This window comes from Cherax quadricarinatus, chromosome 50 (assembly GCF_038502225.1).
Source record: "Cherax quadricarinatus isolate ZL_2023a chromosome 50, ASM3850222v1, whole genome shotgun sequence".
In the NCBI taxonomy this organism is placed as follows: domain Eukaryota; kingdom Metazoa; phylum Arthropoda; class Malacostraca; order Decapoda; family Parastacidae; genus Cherax; species Cherax quadricarinatus.
The window spans coordinates 7857399-7863970 of record NC_091341.1 but is presented as its reverse complement, the minus strand read 5'-3'; positions in this window follow the sequence as shown (position 1 = coordinate 7863970).

Genomic DNA, 6572 nt, shown 5'->3' with positions numbered 1-6572 from the left:
TCCGTGTGACTGGTGTGGTGACTATAACACTGTGTAACTGGTGTGGTGACTATTACACCGTGTAACTGGTGTGGTGACTATGACACCGTGTGACTGGTGTGGTGACTATAACACCGTGTGACTGGTGTGGTGACTATAACACCGTGTGACTGGTGTGGTGACTATGACACCGTGTGACTGGTGTGGTGACTATAACACTGTGTGACTGGTGTGGTGGCTATAACACCGTGTAACTGGTGTGGTAACTAGAACACCGTGTGACTGGTGTGGTGACTAGAACACTGTGTGGCTGGTGTGGTGACTATAACACCGTGTGACTGGTGTGGTGACTAATACCGTGTGACTGGTGTGGTGACTAATACCGTGTGACTGGTGTGGTGACTATAACACTGTGACTGGTGTGGTGACTATAACACTGTGACTGGTGTGGTGACTATAACACTGTGACTGGTGTGGTGACTATAACACTGTGTGACTGGTGTGGTGACTATAGCACTGTGACTGGGGTGGTGACTATAACACTGTGACTGGGGTGGTGACTATAACACTGTGGCTGTGGTGGTCACTATAACACTGTGAATGGGATGGTGACTATAACACTGTGACTGGGGTGGTGACTATAACACTGTGACTGGGGTGGTGACTATAACACTGTGACTGGGGTGGTGACTATAACACTGTGACTGGGGTGGTGACTATAACACTGTGACTGGGGTGGTGACTATAACACTGTGACTGGGGTGGTGACTATAACACTGTGACTGGGGTGGTGACTATAACACTGTGACTGGGGTGGTGACTATAACACTGTGACTGGGGTGGTGACTATAACACTGTGACTGGGGTGGTGACTATAACACTGACTGGGGTGGTGACTATAGCACTGTGACTGGGGTGGTGACTATAGCACTGTGACTGGGGTGGTGACTATAACACTGTGACTGGGGTGGTGACTATAACACTGTGACTAGGGTGGTGACTATAACACTGTGACTGGGGTGGTGACTATAACACTGTGACTGGGGTAGCTACTCACCTAACATCGTGGTTCACATTTGCACTATTGCATATAGTTTGTTTTCATTACTTGTGGCTCCCTGGTGGTCTTACTTTCATGCCTTCTTACATTTCTGGTTCATTAGTGTGTGCCAGGTTCGCTTGTGTAACACTTATAGATTGCATTTAATGAAGTGCTAAATCTGTATGGGTCATTCAGTGCAATAAGTGGTGCAGTTTCCTTACTTCACTCAGGCTGTTGATCACCTCCTGGGATCAACTATCTTGTCCACCGAATGGATGTCCCATAATATATTTTAAGTAGTAATGGTGCGCCTTCAGTCTTTCTCCTTTATTTTGGGTATTAGTCTGCTGAAAAATCTCTGCACCATAGATTTTGTACGTGCTTGAAAAAGTGTAGACTTCTACATGGCTCTGCATATTCCCCGAACTTACCTCATTGCACTAGTAGGTCGACGATGTAGCTATGTATGATACCCCTGTATGTTTTTAACTTCCTGAAGCTGGTAGAAGCACTTTGTCAGTACTGTTGGAAATGAGTGTGGAATATTTTAAATATACTGTACTGCCCTACACAATCTGCTTACCATGTATTTAGGGTAAAATGACGCCATCTGGATGCATTTAACTGTCGTCTTATCTGCATAATTATGGCTCCATTTGTGGTGGGAAGAGGATTGTGACTAGTTTTCTCATGATAGTGCTACCCACATCATGCGTTCTTTACCTATGTTTTACACGAGACCATGAAGGCTGAATTGGTTGCCGGTGAAGTAACTGTACATGCAAGTACATTCAGTGATGATAGGAACAACTTAGCGACGAATTACACTAATGTGAGCTCTGAGGGTCGAACCAAGTACCCAGCCAGGAATTAGTCGGCTAATAAGAAATTCCGTGCATCCCTCACAGCCAAGGACGAGAAAAACCAGCTGCACAATTATCTTTTGTACATTTTTCTTTGTTGCCACTTTAGTGAAATTATCTGCGGAGGTCGTGTATAATGCCTCATGCACCATAAGAAGCACTGTTACTTAGCGTGCGCCGCTGCGATCTAGGCATACTCAGCGGGTAAACGAAGGCTGCGCTCTAATAAATGTCGGAATATAGAATAGAGGCACTTGTTAGATAAAGTTACCTTTGTCCTGCCCTCAGGTAGCACACCTGCTGGAGTACCATGTAGGTCTTACCATCACCTGGTATACACGTACCCTCCAGAGCTCTCCTACTCAACTAGCACGTAAATAACACCACATATTACCACGTATTACGTACCATCACGTGGTCTCCATTATTAAAATTGGTAATCTTCCTCATCAAGGAAAAATATTTAAATAACTAGAGAATTACTAGGCGTAGCTGTCTGCTATTCTTTTTTTTTTATTGGGATATTTTTATCATGTTTTCGCCCTTCGTGTACCTGTGTTTTCAATAGTTTTACTGTCGCATGTGAAGTGTACTAATATGTATGTTAAAAGATGTTTTATTTTTTTAAGCGTTCATTGAAGAAGATATAATTTCCTGTACACCAATACATCTAAGAAAACAATGACATTTCATAAATATAACAATACACTGATGCACATGCAAGCACGCACGCATGCAGCGTGAAAAAGTTCAAAGGTTTGCAACGAGCTAAGAGAAATACACTATGAGAAGTCACAGAAACAAGCTGACCAACTTGGCGAAGAGAACTAGGAAGGCAGAGAGAACTATAGAAGACATGATAACGGCGTGTAAAATCTTAAGAGGAATTAACAGGGCAGATAGGGAGAGAGAGATTGAATTAAGAGCCCGAGATGAATGGGACTCAGGTGGAAGCTGAAGACACAGATGAGCCACAGGGAAGTAAACACGTACAGTATTTATTGCTATAGCCTCAGGTGGTTGGATGAGGCAGTGGTGGAGGCAAGCCCAATACACAGCTTCAAGTGTAGATACGACAAGGGCCAGAAAGAAAAGTGATACCGATTAAAATGGTCTAGAAGGATGAGTATCGGGCTCCCCCAACACAGTTCGGGGAGTACACTGACACACACACTCAAGCACACGAAAACCTGATGCGAATTTCACCACTAACATTTCGCCAGAGGTACACACGAACTACATAATATAGACGACATTGAGAGGTTAGCTAATCTCAGATCTGCATTCAGCAGTGTTTATAAGGAATTCTTTAGAACATTTTACAGAGGACACAACCCCAACATGGAGCCCATATCTGGTCAAGCATGGTCAGAAACGTAAGAAAATAAAGGTTGAGATTTACAACAAGACTAGTCCTGGAGCACGGCGGACTAAAATAAAGTAGGATGTTGAAAGAATTGAATCATAAAAAAAAGAGGAGGAACAGCGGAGACTTGAGTACAAAGAAGAAAATCATCCAAGGATTCAAGTGGGTAGACCCTTACACATTGTAAAATGCTAGGCACAGGAGAAAGTGGAACGAGTTACAGAAGAAAATGGTGGAGGCAAACTTCATACAAACACTCAAGAGGAGGTATGATAAGATTCAGGAGGCTAGGAGCTACAAATACCGGCGATTGTAATATGAGAGGCAGCTTAAGAAGCTGAGACTGGAACCCCTGCAAACACAACTGGGTGATTACACGCACTCTGGATCACACAATGTACGTATACATTAACACAGTCCCATACAGCACTGTGTAGTAATGTGAGTGTGTAACATTGGTATGTACTGTCACCTTCAACACAGCAGTGTGTAGTAATGTGAGGGTGTAATGCTGGTGGGTACTATCACCTTGAACAGTGGTGAGTAGTAATGTGAGGGTGTAACACTGGTGTGTACTATCACCTTCAACACAGCAGTGAGTAATGTGAGGGTGTAACGCTGGTGTGTACTATCACCTTCAACACAGCAGTGAGTAGTAATGTGAGGGTGTAACACTGGGGTATTCTATCACCTTCAACACAGCAGTGAGTAGTAATGTGAGGGTGTAACACTGGGGTGTTCTATCACCTTCAACACATTTCTCTTACTTCAGAATCATCTACTAAACAAATCTGTCTCAACTTTCACCATACCTGCTCCTCTCCCTCACCTCTCAATTCCTCCTTTACTCATATGACCTCTCCTACCCTCACCTACTCGATAAAAACTACTGGACTAAGCGACAGAGTACCACAATAGCTAAAGGAAACTCCGGTAGTTTCCGCAGTCCATCAGACAGGTGCAAGCAGTGGTCGTGCTGCTCTTCCCAGCAGACCCCGCTATGGGAATACCTCTCTTGCTTGTGTGAACTTTAGCACTATCTTGCCCCTCATTCCTAGCAATATTTTATGTAGTGGCGGTGAGAAATTCCCACCGGATCGGGTTTCGCGGTGGGGGTCGAACCGGGGAAGTGGCGTTGTAATTGTCGTTGAGCGTGGTGTATGAAGGGGGTGTTACTCGTGTATAAAGGGGTGATATTTATGTATAAAGTAGTGAAAGTTATATAAAGGGCAGTGTTATTCTTGTATAAAGGGGTGTGTTTTTGTATGAAGCAGTGCTATGAAGGTTATTCATATGTAGAGGTGTTATTAATGTATACAAGGGCATTATTTATGGACATGAACACTGATGGGATGTAACAGTGACTGTAGTTCTGTAGATGCATCATAGACCAGCGTAGCTTCCTTCGCTCAAGGTGTAGATTTCAGATTTTTATGCCAAATCGGTTAGTATATTGTGCACCTCATTTCTATCCTGTTCACGGTAGCACATGACAATACAGATACACATAAGAACTAGGGACTAGGTCCCAAAAGGATTTAAGAGAAATACATATGGATATATATTTACAATTTAGTATATCTGCACTATCAGCGTGTAATGTAGTGATTTTTATTTGTCATAGGAAATATGAACATTTCTCCTGATCCGGGTCATAGTCATGTGATAATCAGTCGTATGACCAAAACCTTCAGCTTACTTGCCCCTCCACGCGGTAAGAAATTAAATGTCACATCACAAGATGTGAGGATAGGGTTTTCCACCCTATATATGAAAAATAAAGAGAAGTGTTCATGAATATTTTAAGAGATATGGCTATTTAAAGCGGATAGTGGATTGCTTTGGGCCGAGCACACTTCCTTAGGTACAGTGTACCACCACTCGCCTCCCCACACAACATAATTAAAGGCCTTGACGAAATTACACTTTGTTGGCTTTTTGTGGAGGGTGAAGCATGTTGAGGTATGCCACTGTACTGCTTTAATTACGTAAAAGGTGTGATATACATTTCTTGAAGTCTGCAAGCGTTTCTAGACATGCAGTGGAGGTCTGATATTATTATTATTATTATTATTATTATTATTATTTATCCCTATATCAGTACATTAAAGTGGTTGACATTTTTTTTCCCTCCTAGATTTTAGTTTATAACTTGAGAACACCTGATACGATCGGGTTCATTTTTTTCACAGTGGTGTATCGTAACTAGGGAAATGCTCGTGTAACCACAAGCACGTACAGGTGTCTTCTACTAAGTCTTCCATAAACCATTCCTAATATTGATGTTCATGCAGTAATTTTATAAAGCCTCTTCTGATTGCCTTCGAACTTTCAAGATTGGCGTATCCTACTTAAAAAGGAGGCTGATGTTAATATAGATTTTAGATCCTCCTGCCCTTTGCAGGTGTAGAACTTTAAAGACATTGTTTTTTCAACGCCTCTACCACCATGACTGCCACATACCAGACCCAGACCTTGCTACTTCCCCACTACAGCCATGGTCGAGTGTCTCTGTGCAGTATAACAGTGTCTTACCCAATGTCGTCTTGAAATCCTCCACGTCCATTTGGTTCTCCATTCCACGCCCGACTTGTCGTGACCTGCTGAGCGTGAAGCACAAACCTGATGCCACACAGTGCCTTGATGCTGGGTCTAGCCCCAGCTCTTTTCCTTTCTGCTCTAGTTGTTTCTCTTCCTCACTACTCTTCTGTCCTCACTTCCCATTCGTTCTTTCTCTTCCTCACTACTCTTCTATCCCCACTTCCCACTCATCCTTCATGGGTTCTCACCTGAGAATAAGTATTGTCTAGAGTTTACATGCCAATTTGGTAATTTTATTTTTAATATAAGTGTTATATTGCATTTTGTTAAATAACTTGAGTATGTCCCTTTTGAGTCACTTGATTCTTTAATGACTGATGCAGCTTGTTAAAGAGATCATACCCTTAAAAATTAGGCTTGAACTATAAGTGCAAATATACCAGTTTACAAACACGGTGAGTAAACTTCGAATTATTGGATTTTGTGAGATACCCGCAGAATGCTTCTTCTGATTGGCTCTAAACCTTTAACAGTAGAGGATTTTGCTCAAAGAAATGATCCCCTTGTAAGCTTTAATCTGCTAGTTTTATGAAACAAATTGATATCTCTGCAGTAACCGCAGAATGTTTCTTTTGATAGGCTTCAAACCCGAAATGATCTTATATCTTAATTAGATAATTTTTTTGGATCAATCTCGAGCTGTATAGGTGCCAGTTTTATTAAAAAATTGGAATAGTATAATTTGGAAAAACTTTTGAATGCTTTCTGTAATAATCTTCAA